The sequence below is a fragment of the Paroedura picta genome, chromosome 1, assembly GCF_049243985.1.
Source record: "Paroedura picta isolate Pp20150507F chromosome 1, Ppicta_v3.0, whole genome shotgun sequence".
In the NCBI taxonomy this organism is placed as follows: domain Eukaryota; kingdom Metazoa; phylum Chordata; class Lepidosauria; order Squamata; family Gekkonidae; genus Paroedura; species Paroedura picta.
This window is the reverse complement of record NC_135369.1, coordinates 35,227,799-35,249,700: the sequence shown is the minus strand read 5'-3', so window position 1 is coordinate 35,249,700 and position 21,902 is coordinate 35,227,799. Positions and strand designations below refer to the sequence as shown.

The 21,902-nt window shown below is 42.6% G+C and overlaps 1 long non-coding RNA gene across 4 annotated transcripts in view; it reads left to right on the top strand.

Moving 5' to 3' along the window:
• Positions 1-21,902, top strand: part of LOC143835517 (uncharacterized) — a 187,649-nt gene that overhangs the window by 36,136 nt on the left and 129,611 nt on the right. The gene's annotated exons all lie outside the window — the stretch shown is intronic.

Here is a 21,902-nt window from a genome sequence, read left to right as displayed (position 1 = left end):
AGTAGGGAATGGTGATGAGCACAGGAGGGGAATAGGGCCTGGGAAGCCTTTGCTTAGGGCTTCTCAAAACCTGGAACCAGCCCTGTGACAACAAGTGATTGTCCCAAGATCACTCTGTGAGTTTCACAGCTGAACAGGTAATGGGACTCTCAGTTCTACCTTGACTTCTAGCTTGACGTGTTAATGACAACAGTACACTGGCTGTCTTGGGGGATTTCTACAAGTTAGATTATAAGGGTTGACTTGGTAAGGAGGATTGCCAATTCTGGCCTGGAAAATTCCTGGAGATGGGGAGAACTTCTTTGGTGGACTCCAGCTTTGTTCTCACATCTGTTTGTTAACTCATGTATTGGTAAACTAATTTATCACCATTCACAGATCTTATCAACTGCCTTAATCCAATCTCTGCTACAATCACCCAGTTATTTATGAATCTTAACTATAACCAGTCCTTCCGGGCAACAAACTCCCCTCCTATATGAATGGTTGAGGAAATTCTGTGTCACTGTGTATGAAGAAGTGTGCTTGCACACAAAAGCTTATGTCTTAAATAAAACTTTGCTGATCATCAAGGTGCCACTGAACTCAAGCTTTGTTCTTCTGCTCCAGACCAGCGTGGCTGCCTACCTAAATCTAACTATGCAGAGAGTTCAGCACAAATACGTTGCATAACTGCATCATCACATCTGTCATTGCAGAGGAGAGGAGAACAAGCTGTGTGTAGTGGATCCACAAGCTCAAGGCAGGGGTACACTGGGGACAAGGCAAGGGTTTGAATTAGGTGGCTTTACAGGAACTTAAAGAGCCTCTTGTGGTGCAGAGTGGTAAGGCAGCAGAAATGCTGTCTGAAGCTGTCTGTCCATGAGGTTGGGAGTTTGATCCCAGCAGCCAGCTCAAGGTTGACTCAGCCTTTCATCCTTCCAAGGTTGGTAAAATGAGTATCCAGCTTGCTGGGGGGGGGGTGTAAAATGGTAATGACTGGGGAAGGGAATGGCAAAACCACCCCGTATTGAGTCTGCCATGAAAACGCTGGAGGGTGTTACCCCAAGGGTCAGGCATGACCCGGTGCTTGCACAGGAGATACCTTTTACCTTTACAGGAACTTAGGCAATGGAGTCCACCATGGACCCTACTTCATACAGAATCTGCAGGTGTGCCTGAAATCTAATAATAATATTAATGGGTTTTCAGGGAGTTCATGTGAGAATTGTTTAATATATAATCAGTGACTATATAAATATTTAAAGGTGTTATCACAATGCATCTCTTAATAATTGCATATTAGAGCCTTCTCTCCCTTTCTTCCACTTCCCCCATTCGCTTCACTATTTTTTAAGAGCATCAAAAGATGGATGAACAATTTACGTTAATCCAAAAATTGCTTCTGCAATGAGAATTTAAACAGCCGCACAGCTGCAAATATACCATTAAAGAGAGATCAACAATTTAAAAACAATTACAAATCACTTAACAAAAGACATAGATAATGTTCTTAAAGGCAAATGCATTGTGTAGATTTCTTCCTTTCTTCTTTTTTTTTTTACATAATTCAAGAAGTGAGGAAAATCTGTTTATTTTAACCACTTGGTACTGGTTGCTTCTTCCAAGTGGTGGTGTTTTTTTTAAGGCCACACCTTAAACTGCATAAAACAATGTAATGGGATTGTAATGGGACTTTCCCTAGATACCTGTCAAAATAAGTAGTGTTCTGCTCCAAGCCTCAATTACAGATCCAGTGCTGAGCTGCCAGTTGTTCTGGATCCTCATGGTTTCATTAGATGCATGGAGAAAATGAATGGTCTTCACCAATCAGTTAGAAATAAAAATAAATCCTTGGCCTTAAAAAAAATTAAATAGATGCACAACAAGCAGAACTTCAGCCACTAAAATTATTCTTAACATGGTGATACAGCTGTGGGAAGAAATCCACATGATAAGTCTCTTCTTGTTGTACTAGTAAAGGCATGGTGGCCATGCTGAAGACAGAAGTGGGCCATCCTATTTGATGTGCTTGCTTTCTCAATCTAGGGAACTCAGAGCATGAGTATTCCTGAGGTGAGGCTGTAGCATATATTTTATATACCAAAGTTTCCACAGTTGAGCTCCTGGCACCACCAGGTGTTTTCTGGGAAACTGGGTTGGGAAAGGTCTTCAGACTTTGGAGACAGGTTGTCAGAATAGAGAGCCATGGCCTAGACAGATCAAAGTATTGATGGGGTGGCAGCTTCATGTAGTCATAGCATTGCCAGACCCCCTGATGGAGGTGAGGATCCACCTCTACCATCAATCACTAGCTGCTGGGAGAGACTTGCCAGGGGAAAGGCCTCATTGCTGACATCACACAGGAAGTGATGTCATCATAACAGTGACATCCAGGTGATGCTCCGGTATTTAGGCAAAAAACTATGGTAGAAGTAGGATTTATTATGGAGTTGTTTCCCAAAATACCAGAGTATTGTCTGAACATCACTGGTGTGAAGACATTACTTCTTGTGAGACACTGGCACTTAGGCCTTTCTCTTTCCCCTTGTAAATGCTCCTAATCTACAGGAGGAGCCTGACAATATGATGTGTTCATCACATTAATTCTTAACTGACCACTTGATCACAGGAGAAACTCTAGTTAGAGAACTGGGTTTTCTTCTGACAGCTAATCCTCACAGTATCTCAACAACTAGGACAGATATTTGGCAGTAGTAATTTAGGCAGTGAGGTGTTAACTACCAAATTAGGCCAAATTGTTAGGGGAATCCTTCTAAGGTGAGATGGAAGATCCCTGCCCAGGTAGAAAGGGAAAATCAGGTTTGTGTGTATTTCCTCAGACTCCTGTGTATGAGAAAGTGTGTCAGATTTCTTGGTAGACAGTGGGATACTGATTCATCTAGATGTGTTCACAGTTAACCCCTTGCACTGGATGCCTTTTCCATCCCAGTCCCAGATCCTAAGAGAAATCTATTCTTCAAAGCCATCCCATTATTATTATTGCTTTATGTATTCCATATTGGAGCCATGGAATCTGATTTTGCTTGTGAATGTTCTCAAGCCAGGCGGTGATGACAAACTTTATAGCTTCCAGTAGATACACTAAAGTTATTACAATGAAGACATGGAGTGTATGCTTATATTCATTGATAATACTGTGCTGGGAAGGGCTGTGGATGCTTTCCCTCTCAGTATGATGGGCCTAGTCCATGGGGAGCTTCTCACAAACAAATCTCAGTGAGTGAATGAGAGTTGTATTAAATCCACAGTGACTTCTGCTGATGAATTTCACAAAGATATTTTCCCTTTGCTGTAAAGCCTGGTGGAATGCTTGCTTTGTATGCAGCTTTGGTATGTCCCAGGCAACTTCTGTTAAAGGGGCGAGTGTAAAAGGTGTTTAGAAAGCCCCTTCTCTGCATCAAAGCTTCTGTCATTCTCTGGGCAGATAAAGATGCACTAGACTAGTCATTCACTTGGTGCAACTTCATATTCACAATCATATTTTATTGGTAACCTTCTAGACTCTAACCTGCAGTAGCATTTCATGCATTGTTGTTCTTGGTCAAAAGCTACCTTAGCAATGAGTGTTGTGAGAGGAGGTTTACATCTGGTTACCCCCCTTTACATCCCACTTTTCACCAGATGTAGATTAGGCTGTTAAAGCAATGCTGAGCCAGGCAGGGACTCAGACAGGCTCACAGTCAGCAGGACCTAGCTAGCAACCATGATAAGTGCATCATGATTTCCTCCTGTGTCCCCCACTGCCTGTGTTCATGTGGAGCAGGCCCTGCAGCTCTGACAACACTGCTAGGAGGGGGGGGCTTGCTTTGGGTCACTGAACACTCTCCAGGGCAGGAGCCCATCAACGGGGAACTTTCCCAGCAAGTTAAAGGGCCAATCTGACCCTGCTGTCTTCTCTCATTGAGCTCAGTTAGCATGAATCCATTTGGAAAGTTACAAATGAAAATAACAGCCAGCTTCCTAGAATAGTCCATGTGGCACTACCACATTTGGTCTAAGAGATTTCAGTTACTGGTGTTTTTTTTTTTTTACTTTCTCCCGCTTTTCCTTATCCTTTTTGATGAAAGAAATTTTGGTCCAGTTGTGTGCCTACAAATCGTCTAATGTATATTTATATTGCAAGTCAGGAGTAGGGTGTGTGTGTGTGATAATCAGTTAAGTCAAATTGACATTCTGAAATAGTTCCTGTTGACCTGTTTAGACAAAATATACACCTATCCTCAAGAGGGTACTGTTTTTTTTAAAAAAATTGCAGTTCATGCTTAAATTAACTAATTAATAACAAAAGCAGTGTGGAACTGATTAACAGGTAATTTAATCAGAGGAGATAATTAAAACTATTCAAATTAATAAATTATTATTTAATTACTATTAGCTAATATTGTAATTTTCAAAGCCTAAATGATGCTGATGAAAGGTTTCCTCTCGGAAATACCAGTGAAAATTAATTAGAAATTAATTTGATTTGGCTGAAACATTTTCATAGAAGAGTCCCTGCCATTTTTGTGGGTTTTTTTTTTTTTTGCAATAAATAAACATAAGATTGAATGTGCTATCATATCTTCCTGGGGGAAATTATATCCACGTACTGCAAATGGATGGGGTTTTTCAGAAAGCGTGCACAGTTAATATTTCAGGAATCAATTTAGTATTAAGGAAAATAAAACAAGCTCAGCAGGAACCCCACTGCAATCTCGGTATTTGGCTCCATGATATGGTTGAATATAATCCTCTCCTATCCTGCATTAGTGAAGCTTCTGAAAAGATGCCGTGCATTGGAATATCAACCAAATCTTCCCCGAGGCCGCATGTATAGGGTCTTTATTACAGTGATTTGGGCCAGCATAACGTACAGTTGTCCAACATGGTCACAGCCAATCAAAGGCTCAAAAGATGACTTGATTTCACTTGAGGCTGCAAAAATAGTGAAGTTGTCGACTGAAGAGCCCACAATGCATGGCTGGAGAGTCTGTGTTTTGCTTAGTGAGTACAAATTGTGCAGGCTTATAGTAACCAGCACTGACAAAGTACACCAGGTTCTCTTTTAATGGGCAATTCATATATTTGAAGTTTTGATTTGGGCAGAAGCACAAAGCACAAAATGTTGGGTATATTGGGTTTTCCTGACTCCCCTTCCCATTCTTACTGAATTTCCACCAAATTCCCCTTCCCCAAACTGTTTAAGGACCCCCTGTTACTGTGCGATGCAGAAGAGAGCACTGCACTGTGAAGCAGAGGGGAGAATTGAAGGAAATTATTCAGTTGCTTAGGGGGGCTTCAGTCAAGGAGCCCTTGGGATCCAAGCTTTTTCAATAGTGTCTTGTAGTCTGGAATGAGTCAGTCCGTGAAGTTGCACTAATCTGAAAATTTCCTTGTCGGCAGAGTGGAGCCATTTCTCACTGGCTTCTCCCCTTCTGTAGTAGATCTTCACCCCCAAGCTATTCCCTCATCCTCCAGGAGCAGCATATGGGGAGAACTTTGCATTGCAGTAGGCCAAGGAAGGAGGCAGAAAAGCTGTCCTTCTATGGAGAGAAAACCTTCCTGAACTTTTGCTTATATATTCCCACTGTCCTGATGGTCAGTTCATAGTCTGAGGAAGCGTGCTTGCACTTGAAAGCTCACGCCTTGCATAAATCTTTGTTGGTCTTAAAGGTGCTACGGGACTTTGATTTTATTGTGCTACTTCAGATCAACATGGCTACTCATTTGAATCTGCACATACTCAGTCTTTGCTTGTGCCATTTTTACTGCCTCCATCCCCATTGGCTGATTATTCCAAGGGGTCAAAGATGAGTGGAAGGGCTTTGGAGGAGATGAAACATCTTGGTTGCCATAAGTCTTCCACTGCCAACCCCTGCTTCAGCTAATAAAATTCAACAGAAAAATCATGTCCTATTAAATCTTGATAATATTCTTTATTTTAGACTATAATGCCTTTTTTGTATAAAAATGCTCTCTTTATTTTGTGGGAAACTAACAAGAGAAAAACTTGTTTCTGAAAAATTGAACCGCAGCTGTAGCAGCAGATAAGACTGACACTTGGTTCTTAGAAAGAAGCAATCAATGTTGAATGTATCAGGTGAGTTCATTTCTCTTGCTCTGCTTTAATAGCTTATAAAGAAGATTGATTAGGTTCTTGTCTGACAGATCAATAGTGGAATGAAACTGAACTTCCCTCTTTTTTCAAGCATGGATTCTCCAAATGCGAGGGAATGCAGAGAAATCTGGAGGAGAAAATGCCATAAACTTAAAAAAAAAACCCTAACCAAATCATAGCAACAAATAGATTATGACAGGCACCATTAATAGCATACATTTCAAGAATCCATGTATAAAGTGCCAGCTGTGAAAGGGGTGACACTTCATCCCCATCTTTTGTGCGAAGAAGTTCAGTTTCATATGGATATATTTATTATCACCTGGTAAATATGCTTAATGAAAACTACTCCTCAAATCATTGTCCACTCAGATTTAGAAAGATCATGGACAAAGATCATAAAACCAACAGTAATGTCAAATATGAAACCATGTTGGACTAGCTTCAAGCATCCTTTAGGGCTACCACACAATGCTGGGGACACAAAAAGTCCGCTAGAAAAATGTGGGCATGGGAAACAAATATTTCCATTTGATAAATAAAGGTCAACAAATATGGCTCCGGGACACTTGTTATGGGAGAAAATGTAATAAATAAAATAAAAATAAATAAAAGTTTCACAATGGCAGTGCCCTGTCCTTGGTGCTGATCTTGAAGAGGCAAAGGAACACTAAGTGTATGGGCCAAAAAAGCTGGTTTCCGTTTACAGTCAAATTTATATGAGAGAAGACAGTCATCCAAAATAACCTGGGATCAAGACAAGGTATTATGTAGATTCTGAAAAAAATGGGACATCAGCCTCTGCCCTAAAAGGTTCGTTTTATTGTGCTAGAAAAACAGTGGAGTCAGCTCTATAAAAAGCACACACACACACAATATTTTTATTAATTTATTTATTTTTATAGTCTGCTCTTCTCAGATAGATTCAGGGTGGGTAACATCAGATAAAATAGCAATACTATACAATAGTATATAATGCGGTTTTAAAAATATGTTGGAATATGCAAGATCTGTAATGTGCTTGATTCAGCAGCATAAGTAGAATATCCTGCAGGGGGCATCAGAGGAGATGTGTAATTACCATAGTTAGAATAGGAATTCCCTGATACTTTTCAAATAGTTTCCTCCTATGTCCTGACTGACTGTATGGAGGCTTCCTGCTCCTTTGAGCACACTTCCTCTCCGTTTGCCTCCAGAATGAACAGAACAGTTAGTTAGGTCTCTCTCCTCTCTCCCTTTATGTACAAAGTTATTTCTCTTCTTAATAAAACTGTCTTATTATTGTAAGCAGCCTGGTGCTTCCATCCTCTTTGCATCTTCAAACTCTACCGACAGTATTTACATTTCTTCTTTGTTATTGGGGAACCATTTAATAATTTATTTGGGTTTTATACTGTGAATTTCTCAATTGATCTTGGCAGGTATACCGCTTGTTTGAAAATTAGAAATTGTGGAATGGGATTAGATCAATGTGATGGTTCTTATAAAGCAGCAGGTTGTTGATGACAAGATCCACCCGAAAGGGGGCCATGAGTAGCCAAAGGTCCCTCTGCCATAGTTTCTATAGCTCACTTGCAGTGGCTTCTTGACTTGGCAGAGATACAGCATTTCCAGGTGAATCTCTCTCTCTTTCACACACACACACACATTTCCAGCCAGCAACATGTGTGGCCAGGGTGACCTCATGAGCCAAAAGGAAAACATTTTGTAACAAAAAAAAATCATTTTTTAGATAGCTAAACACACACCAGCATGTGTTCCTGGAAGATAAATGCCTCAAGTGCATCGCGAGATACAAGAAGCTACCTGATGCTCCCAGTGACCTGAAAAGAGTGTTATCAGAATGCAATGCATACCTTGGAGTGTCTTACTATGGCTGCTACATAAAACAAATTGCTTTGAAGGTTGCTTTCCCCCCAGTTTTTTTTTTTTTTTTTAAAGAGAGAGAGATTCTACAAGACAGAAAGGAAGAGGGTCAGTCCTACTGGTGAGCAACTTGAAGCAGTTGCTTGAGACTACAGGTGCCATTTCCCTGCCCCCTCTGTCCATCTTTTTTAAAAGAGGCATCAGTCAAGAGTGGAATGATGGAGGGCCTTTAAATGGGAAAGCATCTTAAGGTCTAAAATGGAGTTGTTGGTGGAAAATGCCATCAAGTTGCAACTGACTTAAAGCAATCGCTCATGGGGCTTTCAAGGCAAGAGACATTCAGGGGTGTTTGTGGTTTCCTGACTCAGCATAACAGCCTCTGACTTCTTTGGTGGTCTCCCGTCCAAGCAGTAACCTGGGCTGACCCTGTTGAGTTTCCAAGATCTGACATGATCAAGCTAGTCTGGGTCATCCAGGTCAGCAGTGGACAAAGTTACTCTGGGCAAAACTGTTGTACTGATTATGGTTAGGGCCTTGCATTGTTTTCTTACATTTTCTTTACATAATGCAGATGGAGGTTGCAAGAGAGGAGTTAAAGTCTCTTTTCCATCAGTTTATGTTCGGATGCTTTTTTTGGGGAAAAAAACATAGTCCCTCCTCCAAGCTGCTTGTGGGCAAAAAGGTATAAGGGGAGTGTAAAGTGAAAAAACGGAAGGGAAACAGGGAAGAAAATAGAGCCTGTAAATAATAAGCATGTAATAGGGCATTTGCATCTGAAAGAAGCATGAGAAAAAGTTGAGCTTGGTTTGTTTAGCCTGGGGAGAAGACAACTAAGAAGTGATATGTTAACCATCTTCAAATACTTGAAGGGTTGTCATAGAAAAGATGGAGCAGAGTTTATTTCTGTTCCCCCAGAGGGTTGGACCAGAACCACTAGGTTAAAATGAATTCAAAAGGATTTTCGGCTAAACATCCAGAAGAAGTTCCTGACAGAGTGGTTCCTCAGTGGAATAGGTTTCCTCAGGAAATGGTGAGTTCTCTTTCTTTGGGAGTTTTAAAGCAGGGGCTAGATAACCATCTGATAGAAATGTTGATTCTGTGAATTTAGGCAGAATGTGATGCGTGGGCAAAAGGGCTTGGCTCTGGTGGCCCTTTCTTGCATGCCCAGGGAAATGCCAATCACCACTTTCAGGTCAGGAGGCAAATTTCTTCCAGGACAGACTGGCCAGGGATTCTGGTTTTGGGGGCAACATCTGAGCATGGAATTGGTGGCCACTGTAGATAGGCAGGGAGTTTTGAGTTTCCTGATTTCTGCAGGGGGTTGGACTAGATGATCCTGGAGATCCTTGCCAACCCAATGATTCTTAGTTGTCGATCAACAATATATTAGTGGTAGCAAGATATACAAGAAATTGCATTTGTTTGGCTAAGGAAGGGCTGGTTAACTCTTTCCCTTCCCATTATATCTCCACTCAAAATTGCCCCTATCCAAGATGCTGTCTGAGCTGTAAAGGAGATTCCCGCCCTCCCCCCAGGTTTGTTTGGCTCCCAAAGGCAGGGTGCTCTTTAAGGATCCTCTTCCCTTTAAAAAGTCAGAGGAAGGAAGCACACCACTCTATGTCACAGAGCAGCACTCTGGGAGGAAGCCTGTTTTCCATGTCAGTCAACTGCGCCCAGTTTTTTTTAGTGTCCTGTAATGATCAAGTAAGAGCCTCTTGTGGCGCAGGGTGGTAAGGCAGCAGAAATGCTGTCTGAAGCTGTCTGCCCATGAGGCTGGGAGTTCGATCCCAGCAGCCGGCTCAAGGTTAACTCAGCCTTCCATCCTTCCAAGGTTGGTAAAATGAGTACCCAGCTTGCTGGGGGGTAAACGGTCATGACTGGGGAAGGCACTGGCAAGGCCACCCTGTATTGAGTCTGTCATGAAAACGCTAGAGGGCGTCACCCCAAGGGTCAGACATGACTCGGTGCTTGCACAGGGGATACCTTTACCTTTAATGACCAAGTGCCAAAATCTTTGCATTCTTGTTTATATAAAAAAATACCAGGCCATGAATGCGACATCTCTTTATTTTGTCTTCTGCTTCCCCCAACCCTTTCCAAGAGAGATTTTTTTTCACCTGTGCGGCAGAATTTCAAACATGGCATGCTTGACACGTAATGCAGTTTGACAGTTCATTTGAAATAACTGTGCCGATAACCCTTAAAAGTGGTAATAAAATACACTTTGCTCTACTGTACAGATGATTAATACCACTAAGGTAATTAAATTCCATTAGTCGGGGAGGAAGTGTGTGTGTATGCGCATGTATAGTATGTGTGAGACTAGCGAGAGGTTTTTTTGTATGCACAAGGAATTCTGTGCCAAGGTCTGTAGCGCGGGTGGGCAAAAAAAAAAAAAAAAAGTCCAGTGCCTTTGAAAACCCACCCTTTCCCAGTTAAAGTCCTGGGTAATCTTTATTCACTTAGGACATCTGCTTGTTGTGATAGTTTGAGGAATTGAGGCATCAGATCATTAGCGGGGGTAGCTTGAACTGGTGTTTGTATTATCCTATTGACAAGGAGCTCTCACCGGGAGCTGCTAGCTTTGGGAAAAAATAGGAAGCGGGGTAGCCAACTTGGAACCCAGACTTAAATTCTGACATGGCTAACTATTCTGCCTCTGATAGTAGGAAACAACATTTTGCCCCCTGGCTGCATTGATCCCCAAGATCAGTACCCACGCGACTTTCCTTCCTGCTGTTTTGCAGCTTTCAAGTCTTCCCGAAAAGCATTACAGTCAGAGATGAACAGTTTGCCCCCCTTTCAGATGGCTGCAATAATGACCCACAGGGGAACCAGGACTGACAGTGTATCCAGGTGCAGCTACATAAGCATTTCATTAAATATTGAAGCTGTGGTTTCCAGTTACAGCAGCAAAAGAGAAATCTGGTCTAACTCCAAAAAGGGATTTAAAAAGAAAAGGAAACGTCCCCCTTTTCCAGTGTCTTCAAGTCCTCGATTTTTCTTACATTCACAGTGAGCAGGATGGAAGGGGGTGCTATGCAGTTGTTTTCATACTAATTAGCTACTAACTCAAGAAGCATTGAGGGTAACATGTTAACCTAATTCAGCTTTTTACTTTACACCTAAATCATTCTGCCTGATTTTTTTAAAGAATTCCTTCAAAGAAACTAAAACAACACTACAGATATCACATGTGACTTGGCTCTCATTCTCTCTCATATGGATATATAAAGTTAAAAAAAAATAAGCATCCCCAATTTGTTGTATCACCCAGCAATGAAAATACATCTGCCAAGGAGATTGTAACTGAAATTTTGAGAACACTGGGGAAAGCTCACCAGGTAGGGGATGTGAGTTGCAAGGCTAACAAGGGATAAATGTATGTGCTGTTCCAGGTACATAGCCACTGGGGATGAACCCTATGGTGCTGAGCCAAGCAATTCACAGAAAACATTTGTGCTAGATGGTTTATCTAATACTTTTTCAGGAGAACACTGTGCTAACCACAGACAGATATGTTCTTGGGGTAGAAATATAACTCCTCAAATATTCAAAAAAGCGATTAATCATGATAAGACATTTGGAACAGGGTCTGGACCTTTGGAATGGGAACTGAGTCCTGTGAAACACACTGACTTATGTCATATGTACTAGAATTTGCCTTTGGGTACTGAATAGACCCCTTATAAAATCTGTGTAAATTTTGTTGTCATGCTTCTCTGTGACCGTTTATGCACTGGAGGTTTCATGCCGGGCTGCAGGGTGGGGTTTTAGTCGTGGCAGGCTGTCCCACCTTTTCCTGCACTCATATGGGGGAGCATTTGGCCTGGTGCACGTCGTCCGCCCCTGATTTGTGTTCCGACACAGGAGCTGGGGCAGTGAAGTTCCCAGTGCATAAACGGTTTGTGTGGGTTATAATCAACAGCACACAAACACACAAGCATAAGGACTCTTGAGCTTGCCAAGCGTATGCATTGCTATCCCTGCTACTCAGCTGCTCACTTGAAAATGCTAAAATATACAATATCAAAGATCAAATTAATAATAAATATACACGAGTCTCCAAAATGCCCCAGCAAAACTCAAGCTGCTGTACCAGCCAAACCCCCTTTGCACATGCAGCAAGAGATGTACTAACCGTCTTGGGCTCCTTTTATCCTATGTACAGTAGACTTTCACATGTAAGACAAATTATTTCATCTCTTTTTCCCCCCTCCCACACATAATGAGATCCCATAATGGATGGGAACACATGTGGAATATTTATTTTGTCCACCCTTGTGCTGTGCATTGAAGAGGAGTCCTGGCAATTTGTAAAATGGAAGTCCGATTTCCTTCCCCACAGTATTCTTGTCTGGGGGGTGCATGTCTGCAATGTTGTCATTCTTTTACATTTTCGTTCTGTATGCTGAAGAACTAGCACAGCTTCATATTACCATGTTATTATGGATAGGATAGACCTAGTCTCCTTGAAAGTAATAGCATGTGATTGCTTTACCCCATTACTTTTCAATAGGGACCAAGACTATGTCATCCTTAGGGACTGAATCCCATTGAAAGTAATAGCCGGAGACTGCCCACGTTGTCACTGTGCTTTAAATTGGATTGACTTTATACCAAGCTTTAAGGGCTTGGTACCAAAAAGAGAGGAAATGATGCCTTATTTTGTAAGGCATAAAGTTGATCAAAATAAAAAAGGTTTGGGGATTCCCCTCCCCCTAGGCCAGTCCCTGTGAAGCTCAACAGAGGATTTTAAAGGAGGTATTCATAATATTTCAAAATGCTTCTTAAATCAAGGGATCACGTTCTTGTTTCAACATGTCACTTTCCTGATACTTTTTTTAAAAATCCTTTTGGAAAGGCTGTCTATGTCAGAGTGATATTCAGTTGTTCTTTGTTGTTGACTTCCATCCTCAACGTTCTCTATTTTCTCCCTGCAAGAAAACAACAACATAAATTCTATATTATCATTCCTTCCATTGTTGTAATCACATTCTAGTACAGCTGAAACCTGATTCAGAAAAGGTACAATTGAAACTGTTCCCATTTTCATCTTGCCCTAATCCTCCTGCCCCAAACTAAATGCTGCAGCTCTATTATGATGTAGCGTATTTGCTACAGAGATCAAGATTCCCATGGCTAATTTCCCATTTGCCTGGTGTTATTTTCTCATAGAATTTAACCACGTGAACTGAAGCCCTCTTGTTCAGTTGACACGAACAGGAGGAAGAAAAACCCATTACATGGTGGTCCTGACTCACAAGAGAGAAGCTGATAGCCTGGGGGGAGGGAAGTTTTTGTGTGGGTTCCTATCCCATTGTAATGTCCAGACAGAGGGGGCAGAAACAATCCCCAACAAAACAACTGACTAAATTACTTATTTATTGGATTTATATACCACCACTCCCAGCAAGTTGGTTTACAGTGGTTCACAATCACATAGCATACAATATCCAATTCCATTATACCATGAACAATAACAACAAAACCTAAAAACAATTCCCATAGTTTAAAGTTATAACTATAAGATGGCGGTAAAGATACTAAAACAAACCATTGGAGTTGGTGCAGATGTCAATATTGGTGATGGAAAAACAGGGGTAGATCACCTAATAGCTCAGGGCATGGTCTAATACAGTGCCCAGAAACCTTAGGGGAGAGGGAACCCAATCTTAAATCCTGGGACCACCACCAGACCTCAACCAAACGCCTGGAGGAAGAGCTCCATCTTGCAGGCCCTGTCTGCTGCTAGTCTGGTGTCATTGTTTTCCACCTTCTTACACATTCTTCCTTGATCAGTGGTACAAATCCTAAAAAGAGTTAACAACACCTTTCTAAACTCACTGACTTTGTTGGATTGAGAAAGGTACAACTCTGCTAAGGTTTACACTATTAGGAAGCAGTCCTAAATAGATGCTTCCGGTCCTGTTCTGTTCAATGGAGTTTACTTTCATAACGTGTTTCATGTTTCAGCCTTAGTTATCTAGGCACCAATCTGTGTAGAGCCAGTCAGACTGAATGTGACAACATGAATGGGGAGAAAGAAAGCCAAGTGAAAATTAGTGCCTTTGGTTTGTGGCTCAGTCAGCTGGCTAATCAGCAAATTCATGACACTGTACAGCCAATCAGATTTGGTCACTGAAGGCAAATGAAGTCAACTGAGACCAAAGGCAGTGTTCCTGAACAGCCGACATTTTCAACCTCTTTGATGTGAATCCATGAAAAATCAAAAGGAGTCCCTGTTAGAAAGCACCAAAAGTGTTTACAAAACTTTCCTGTGGAAAACTAGTCTTTTAAGGAGATGGTAATGTTTAGAGAAACTGCTAAATCTTGCTTACTGTGAAATTAAGAAGCTAATTTGGATGTTCCTGCTTGTGCATAACAACAATTGAGAGGCAACCTAAAAGAATTATGTTAAAATACATGTTATGGGGACTCCACATAGACAAGACTGACCACAAGAAACATTAATACAGCCTGTCAGACTAGGAGTAAAGTGGTGTGGTCTGGCTGTAAGCAGTGTCAGAGGTCCCACTAAGCATGGGAACTAGTAAGGAAACATTCCGCAGAGTGACGATAGTCAATAAGACCCAGAACCCGAGTTGTCACCAATTTAATCTAAAGTGATATTTCAAGTCAAACCCTTAGAAAAGGTTCAGCCACTGATTTTGTCAGTTTAAACTTCTATTAAACATATGGGACACCTGGGCAATGCCAGCTGATTGGCAACCTTACTGTCCCATGCCATGCTAGGTTTCTACAAGACAGACTGGATTTTTTAAAAAGTGAAGTAACATCCAGACTTTTAATCCCTGAGCTGCATTTGCAAGCAGTGTGATTGCTCAGAGGGCTGTCCCATGTGCTCTCCCAGAATGTTGCAGTAGCCAGCCAGCTTTAAGTTTGCAGGCAGGGATTGCTGGAGGCTGTGGCAGCAGCTGGGGTGGCTGCTGGAAAGAGGACAGGCGAGTTTGGACATTGCAGAGTTGCCCTTGGATCATCAGCTGTTTCATATGGCACGGAACACCTGGGGACTGAGGCAGTCCAGTCTGAGCGCACCTGGTTCTCTTCCCTAAGGCTGCCTACCTGGACCCAAACACTACTGTTAGCAAAGTCAGGAGAAATGAAATTTAACTGCTGAGTGTGTGTCCCCTCCTCCCCACATGCACACTGGTTCCCCCCCAAGGCAGTTTATATCCAGCCCAAAAGACTTTATGCATAGAAGTTTTCAGGGTCATCAGACCTTACTAGTGGAGCCAAAGAAAGGCCCTTGTCAGATGCACCAAAGGATGTACAGTTTGGCTTCTGGCTCTGATATATATTAAAAACTGTGCTTTAATTAGCTTAAAAATGTTTTCATTTATCATGATATACCCAGTCTATCCTATTGCATCTGGAATCGGGGGAAACCAAAGAACACGATGTGATATTGCACTAAGGTTAAAACAATGAAAAGCTAATTAGATACAGCGGAAATAACTCTAATATATTAGCAATTATGTTTTAGATGATGTAGGTTGTGCAAGTTGGGTTAATATAAAATAGAGTTTAATAGGATTGCTGCCTGATGTTATTTTTCTTCCCATAGAGTATGCAGAACGGTAAAAAAAAAACACACCAAAAAAAAACCAAGAGAAAGGATTTTTCTCAAAACCCAGGAAATCTACATTATAATATAAAGTCTCCTGCTGTGAGTGATCTTACAGTCTGTGTGTGGGAGGGAGATCCATTGCTCCATACCACTCCCTGTTATTTACAAAGGAATGTTTTCCTGTTAGTATTCTGGCTTTCTTGAAAAAGCACCTGTCAGCACTGAAGAATGAGATGCATGAATTTTTACATCTAATAATGATTGCAGGATTTGCCTTGGATTTTTTTTATTATTATTATTATGGCTGAGGTAATAGTAAATTTTCAGATGGTTCTCAGTTCCCCTTGATTACAAAGCAATATTCAGTGTATTGGCGCTAAAATATTATTTATCATACCTTTTCTTCCAGCCAGTTTATGGTTGCAAAGATGCCTCCCTTGCCAGTCAGCTACCCCGTGAGGCAGGTCATGGGCCAAGGTGATGAAGCTGGCTTTGTTCACATGTTTCTATGAACACACACGTAACCCATGAACAGTGTACATTTGATTTTTATGTGGATTCAGTACACCAGTTTGCCATCTAGCTTTAGTACATGGGAATGTGTAGTCTTAAAAAAAAATAACAAAAGAGTTTTTGATGGTGTGATCCACACCTGGGGAAATATACATGTTGCCCACAAAATGGCAAATGCAGGTATTGAGAAGATCATGCATAGCACATTGTTCAGGCACACACAGCAGGAGTGCCAAAATCATACCAACAGAAAAGAGCTTTGGAGACGGCCAAATGGTCACTGAAGATTAAAGTAGCTGTGAATATGCTGAAGATCCAAGGAGCTGACAGTTATGGCGCTTTCCACTGCAAAGGTCTCCAACAGATGCCACACAAATGTGTTTTATAATCTCACTCAGAACGCCCTCCTCCCTGAGGAAACATAGCTAGAGTAAGGACCATTCAAGCAGAAAACTGCTGGAAGAAGAGTTGGTTCTTATATGCCGTTTTTCTCTATCACAGCCTTTTTCAACCTTCTGACTGTGGAGGAGCTCCTACAACATTTTTCAGACCCTGAGGAACCCCAGAAGTGATGTCAGCTGGTCATCCCCTGCCAGTGCTCTAGAAGTGAAATCACTACCTACATCTTTAGCCCTCTTTTTGCTCCTTCCCCTCTTCTGGAAAGAAGAGTAGAAGCAGTGAAGACAGCCTGGACCCCCTCCCCACACCACCTGAGAACTCCCCGGGAACTTCTTCAAGGCTCCTGGGGACCCCAAGGGGTCCACCGACCCCTGGTTGGTAATCCCTGCAATACCCAAAGGAGTCTCAAAGTGGCTTACAATTACAATTGCCTTCCCTTTCCTCCTATGACAGCGGTTCTCAACCTTTTTTGGTGCTGTGATCCCAAAAATCGAGGCAGCGTGGAGGCAGCCAATGCCATGGCTCTGCCGCCTCTGCCTGCTGCCAGCCGCCTCCACCCACCTTTGCCCAGTGCCCACCGCCACCACCACCCACCTCTACCTGCCAACACTTCCTGCTGCTGCTGCCACTGCAGCAGCCAGCAACAGGGCGACCCTGCGGAAGGGGCCAAGTGACCCCAAATGGGGTCATGACCACAAGGCTGAAAACCATTGCCCTATGAGGTGGGTGAGGCTGAGAGAGCCCTGATATTACTGCTTGGTCAGGACAGCTTTATCAGTGCTGATGATCTGAAAAGGTATGTGTAAAAGAAACCTAAACAGAATCTCTGGTGTATTCTTCACTGAATCCCTGCCCTACCATCAAGGCTATATTATTCTCAAGACATAGCCAGGCCACAGACAAATACCTCTCAAGCCCCATTTCCTTCACTGGCAGTCTTCAAGCAAAGGTTGGATACACACTTTTCTTGGATGCTTTAGGATGCTTTGGGCTGAACCTGCGTTGAGCAGGGGGTTGGACTAGATGGCCTGTATGGCCCCTTCCAACTCTATGATTCTATGATTCCCCCTAAAGTCTGGTTTCCCAACAGCTTGGAAGCTGGTGTGGTGCAATTGTTCAGATTTTCCAAAGTCAAGTCCTTACACAGTCATGAAACTCACTAGGGTATACCCAAGACCATCACTCTCCCACAGTTCAACCTACCTCATGAGGCTATTGTGAGAATCAAATGGAGAAGGCTTGGGGGAGGGATGTGATAAAAATGAGGTACATGTTATTAGGTGTTAGCCTAATAGATTGGCTTAGACCCAGGTGGCCACATTTCCAGTCCCCCTCCCCACTTTTAATTATGAGGTCAGCTCGTCAGATCCCTTTGAATGCAGTGGCCGTTTCTAGTTGCTGAATTAGCAAGTGCTGAGCTGTTAAAAGAAGGGGAAGGAAGTATTTTAATTGCCAAGACTCGCTTAAATTTTTTCACAGTTGAATTAGCAGGTTCATTTCTTCAGGTAAGTGGGGGGAAAAACATTGCCTTTTCATTCATCTTTGGAATGCGGTAGTTGGTCGGTGTATTGAACTTAATTCTGTCTAAGTGAATTCATTATGACTCTTATTCTGCGGGGTTATTTTTTTAGAGGTGATTATATATGGAATTCTTTAGAAGGAAAAAAAAGAATGAAAAGAAAAACAAAACTGTGGAAGCAAATTAGCATCATAATAAGAAGTTCTCTAAAGTCATCAGGGGAGCAAGACTCGTTTTTTTTAATTCTTGGAAGTCATATTAATTATTATTATTAATAACATTTATGTAGTGATTTTGAGTGTACAAAAGGCTTTGCACACGTTATTGGTGAAAGAACATAAGAAGAGCCCTGAGATATCCTGGTTCCCACAACCTTACAAACTCTGGACCTTTGATCAGTATGATTATCTCTATGGAAAAGATGAGGCTTTGAAGCTGGTCAGGAGTGAATCATAGAATCATAGAGTTGGAAGGGGCCACACAGGCCATCTAGTCCAACCCCCTGCTCAATGCAGGATCAGCCCAAAGCATCCTAAAGTGGCTTGCTTATGGCACCCTAATGGACATTTTTAAAAAATAAGATATTACTTTTCCCCCCAGTGGAGACCCGAACTGTATGTATACTGCCCTGAGCCTGTCTCGGAAGGGCTGTTTAGAAATAAAATTAATAATAACAGCAACAACAACCCTGCAAGGTTAGTTGGGTTGAGAGAGAATAACTGGCTCAACTGGAACTTCCCACTACTAGATGTGGCAAGCACTTAATAATTGTGAAGAGTAAGAACTTTCATATTTAGTAGCCATGTATCTTTCATTGCCAATGTTGGGGCAGGAAAACGGGGTGCATCTATCATCTCCTTGTCTTTGGCAAACTCTTATTGTTGTCCTTATTGCCGTGATCATGGTAATAATGGCAATCATTTTGGCAATGCATTTCCCCTGACATATAACTCTAGTTACATTGTGTTACTACTGCACATGTCTTGAGCATGCCTCTGTATAAAACACACAGGAACACAAAACCAGTCATGGAGAAGATTAAGCAAAATCCCTTCTCTTGAACATGTTCCTTGCACATGCTACGTTCTGATACAACAGAGCCTTGATCCATAGCTCCGTCTCTCTGTCCCATATTAAAAGAAGGGCCTGTGGCTCAGTTGCTTGGCTTGCATGCATGCAGAAGACCCCAGATTCAATCCCCAGGACCACCAATTAAAAAGAAGAATAGCTAGTGATGTGAAAAGCCTCTACCTGAGAACCTGCAGAGCCAACTGCCAGACACAGTGGAGTATACTGATTTTGATAGACCCATAGCCGGACTCAGTGTTTCATTGTGATGTGCCCCAGACACAGGTACCTCTTGGATTAGGCCAGAAAGATCATCTGATGTTTGGCATTGAATGATCTCTTACTGGGACGCTGAAGAATGGCCATGGATCGTTTCTATCTATAAGGACAGTCCTGTTCATTCCATTGAAAGCATCAGAGCTTTGCATGGCCATCTGAGAACATTTGTCCCCCAGAGAGTATTAAGATCCAGTAGTCAGAATCTACTTAGGATCCCTGACCCCAAAGAAGTAAAACAGGGCTCAACCAAGGGCAGGATTTTGGGGGGGGGGGTTTCAGCTCTGGCCCCGGCCTGGTGGAATACTCTTCTTGAGGAGATTATGGCTGTCTGGAACCCTAAACAGTTCTAGAAGGCCTGCAAGACAGAGTTGTTCTGCCAGGCCTGTTATTGAGGCCAGAGAATAAGATCAATAGATGTTGCCCACCCCCACAACCTGAAACTCTATCTGGAGCCATCCATCAAAATTGAAAGATCTCTTCAGCATGGAACACCCTCAGGATATAATTTTTAACTGTTCATAAGTGGCTTTTTGGCCACCTCATGAGAAGGAAGGACTCCCTGGAGAAGAGCATAATGCTGGGAGCGATTGAGGGCAAAAGAAGAAGGGGACGACAGAGAATAAGGTGACTGGATGGAGTCACTGAAGCAGTCGGTGCAAACTTAAATGGACTTTGAGGAATGGTAGAGGCCAGGAAGTCCTGGAGGATCATTGTCCATGGGGTCGTGATGGGTCAGACACGACCTCACACCTAACAACAACAACAACAACAACAAGTGGCTCTCAAATTTTTAAGACCTGCATTCTTAATAGATGTTGCTTTAACCTGTGTATATTATATTTGGATGTATGGGACCTCTTGTTACCCGTCCTGGACTGCACAGGGAAGGGTGGGCTAGAAAGGTAAAGTTTGATTTAATTTAACAGTCATGCACAGCAGAATTAAGCATACATCAACTGTGAAGTCATAAGAATAGATACACCATTTTCCATTAAGACATGTAAAAAAGCAAGCATGTTTTGCTGCCTCAACACTGCGCCTTAGCAGGTTTTGGCAACTGGCAACTCTACCCAAGTTTTCAGATTCAGGGTCTGCCAGGAGGAAGGGGGCATACCATTCCTCTGATCTTCCTGGGATCCTTTGGAGCAGGGGTGGGCAAACTGTGGCCCTCCAGATGTCCATGGATGACAATTCCCATTCATGGGAATGGGACATCCCATTGTAGTCCAGGGACATCTGGAGGGCCACAGTTTGCCCACCCCTGCTTTGGAGGATGAGAATAATAAATGGGTAACTAAGATCACAGTTGAAGGGGCAGTGCAGTAGCACATATTCAGCCATGTCAGTTTTCCCCAGGCGTACAAGAGCACCAACACTTATGAAGGGGCACAACAGAGAATCTCCCTTCTAATAAAACAGAAGGAAGAACATGGAGACAGGCCAGAGTGAAAACTATTCTGTGTCTGGAAATCAAAACACTAGTTATATAGTTGAACAATGCCCATTTCTTCTTCCTAAAGTGAATTATTCTGCAACAGATGTATCAAATCCAGCTTTGTGTAGTGGTTAAGAGTGCGGCCTCTAATCTGAAGATCCAGGTTTGATTCCCCGCTCTTCCATGTGCAGCCAATTGGCTGACCTTGGGCTTGTCAGGGTTCTCTCAGACTCTTTCTGCATGCGGAGAAATATCTCATTTTAGACTCGCTTAGGACTTCCACTGGATCCCAGTTGTCACTCTGTTTTATGCATTTGGGCTTTCCTCCCCTCTTTTTCCATGTGGTCATTTGCCATATGTTTTCCACACTGGGATCAGAAGGAGGCAACCTCCCCATAATGCTTTGCTCCCTTCCCCGTTCCAAAACGTTTTTTGTTTTTTTGGAAAATGGTGCCTGCTAGCACTTTTCTTTTAATTGTGCTCCTTCATTGTGCCATAGTAGGGTCAGATTACGAAGGGAAGCAAAGGGACCTTGGTACCTTCTCTAATCCTCCCAGGATGAGAAAAAAAACAGTCTTGTTTGTTACAATGCTGAAGCAATGTAACATGATAACCATATTGTTTTCCTTTAAATACCTTGTGGAGAGGCGAAGGAATGTGGAATGAAGGGTGCTATTGGAGGGAAAGGGTGATTCTGCACCAGCAGTGTCACTCTGGGCTGCCACCGGTACATTGCTGCAGAGCTGCATGCTCCACAGCATACTGTGTCCCCATGAGGAACACATTTCAGCACCGGAAAATCTCCAGTGCTGGAATGTGTCCCACGGGGGACACATTTCAGCAGGACACCCAGTGTCCCGCTGAAAGGAATCCTCCTGGGAAATGCCATGGTGGCAGGTAGGTTCCACCACACAGGGGGGCAGCAGGGGGCGTTGAAGTTTGCTGGATGGTGGGATTGTGCTCCACGCAATCCCACTGTTCTGCAAAATGTGCACACAATGCCCTGGACCACCCTGTGGCACAATGAATTGCTGCAAAGCTGTCCAGGGCATTGTTTGTCTCCTGCAGGCCTCCATAGGGTGGAGAGGAGCTATGACAGGTCCCATTTGTCCCTGCATCACTGAAAGGGAAC